The sequence below is a fragment of the Sinocyclocheilus anshuiensis genome, unplaced genomic scaffold (assembly GCF_001515605.1).
Source record: "Sinocyclocheilus anshuiensis isolate Anshui unplaced genomic scaffold, SAMN03320099.WGS_v1.1 scaffold447, whole genome shotgun sequence".
NCBI lineage: Eukaryota > Metazoa > Chordata > Actinopteri > Cypriniformes > Cyprinidae > Sinocyclocheilus > Sinocyclocheilus anshuiensis.
Window position 1 is genome coordinate 5,090,896 of NW_015552615.1, and position 2,309 is coordinate 5,093,204.

The 2,309-nt window shown below is 34.9% G+C and overlaps 1 protein-coding gene across 2 annotated transcripts in view; it reads right to left on the bottom strand.

The window, feature by feature from the left end:
- The window catches only part of LOC107666120 (polyhomeotic-like protein 2), a 26,942-nt gene that overhangs the window by 20,057 nt on the left and 4,576 nt on the right, over positions 1-2,309 (bottom strand). The gene's annotated exons all lie outside the window — the stretch shown is intronic.

The window sequence follows — 2,309 nt, forward strand, 5'->3', positions numbered from 1 at the left end:
TTTTTATTAAATCAAGGCCTTGAAAATCACAATAAGTCATATCAGGGATTCTGTTTTATTTCGATTTATCATGCAACCCTAATAGTAGTACCATAGTGTTCTTTGAAATACTTTGAATTATCTTGTAAATACCATGATCTATAAATACAGCAGTCATTCAGTATCTGTATTTGGTAAATAGCAAAGTATCATGGTATTACCATTTGATACCATCACAGTACTTTTTTATAAAGTTAATATACAAAAGAAAGGTCCGAGCTGGTAGCCTAAGATGTAAACATCACTTCATTGGCATACTGTACTTTTCTGGAAATGGCATTATAATTGCATTTGAGTTCATCCCGGACACTGAATTTGAGTGTTACATTTCAGTAAACCTTTTTTCTCAGCAGTCTCCAGTTACCGGCACATGAACGGCCATGGAAGATGGACTACACATCCAGTCTGAAGAGTTTCCCATGTCAATATGCGATACAGAACCACGCTAAAGGTTGTCAAACAATACTTGCATCAACAAAACATTACTTTTTTTGGTTCAGTCTGCTTTTATACAGAGTGATTAAATAAATTATATTGGTCAAGCTTTTTCAGCATGCTCTTGATTACCACAGACAATTTCAACTTTTAATTCTATTTACAGTAATGCACTTATTGATTGGGCCAAGGGAATTGCACATTTGCTTATTTCTCTCTCTCTCTCTCTCTCTCTCTATAATAATATATATACAGTATATACACGTAATATATAATTTAGGGTCGGTCATTTTTTCTTTTTTGGAGAAAGATGTTGATTAGTTTCAGTAAGGATGCATTCAGTTGATCAAAAGTGGCAATAAAGACAATTACTATTGTTACAAAAGTTTCCAATTTCAAGTAAAATCTGTTCTTTCAAACTCTATTCATCAGAATCCTGAAAAGGTATCACAGTTTCCATAATAATATGAAGCAACACAACTGTTTCAGCATTGATAATAAGAAATGTTTATTGAGCAGCAAATGATGCTGTAAATTCTGCTTTGCATCACAGGAATAAATTACATTTTAATATATATTAAAGAGAATAGTTATTTTACATCATAATAATATTTCACAATATTACTGTTTTACTTGATCAGATAAATGCAGATTTGGTAAAAATAAGAGACCTAAGTATTTCGAAAACATTACCAAGCCCAATTTTCCAGAATGCGTTAATAAACTTCCATTATAAGTGCATTCTATAAACATGATGCCTGTTTTTAGTCCAGCTCGAGTCCAACTCATTTTCTGTGATAATCAACAGCATGTCACAGATGCAGTGGACAGAGCTTGTTTTGAATCTGAAACATTCTTTAAACTTAGCCATAGATACAAGTATCACAAGAGAGTCATATATCGGTTCATCCCATCATATAAACATGAAGCATGTAATAGGTGGCTGGGCTGAGGGTTCACCCACCCACCTAAATCTCATAACCAGAATCGCCATAGGCACTAATGTTTAAATGACTTCTCTCCTTTCCTTTCTGTCTCTCTGTCTTCTGGGGTTTGTTATTCAGGGACAGAAAGTGGTAATGGGATTGAGATGGGGGACAGAAAGAGAAGGAGTGCAGGGACGGGGGCGGCGGGGCATGGTTTCAATTATACTCATTTAATTACTCACACGCATGTGGTTGAGAGCCACTAACCCCACACACTCTTCACCCCCTCCCTATCTACCCCGAATCGCCCCCTCTTTACCCACAACAAACCATTATGCCTCCCCCCTTTCTAGGTCTGTTATTACGCCAAGAAATGGTGTAATATCAATGAGCCCTCCCCCTAAGCCATTTCCTGCGCTCCAAAGAACTAATGGAGTTGGGCATTGTAATTAGATAATCTAAATATAAGTCCTGAGCCTCATTAATATGCATTAATGGAAAGGCCATAGGGATATCTGGGAACATGGTTACAGAATTAGAATATTATTAAACGTTGTACAAGCACGAAGACACTGGGTTTTGCACAAGTTTACTTTAGTGTGTTTGCAGTGGCATACTAGCATGCTCCTTACTGCATACTGTGCTCATATAAGTATACAGTACAATAAAGGATTCAAATAGTATGCTAAATGTCACATGACCACCCTACTACTTTGCATGTTTAATTCAGCGAATAATCAGGTTTTTTTTTGTCATTTTAAATTGTATTTTATATATTTATACTATTATATATATATATATATATATATATATATATATGTGCATTTAATGTAAACAATGCGATATTTGCAAATTCATAAATTGGAACTGGAAAGTCAAATTGGGAAATTTTGGAAAGAATGTAGGTAA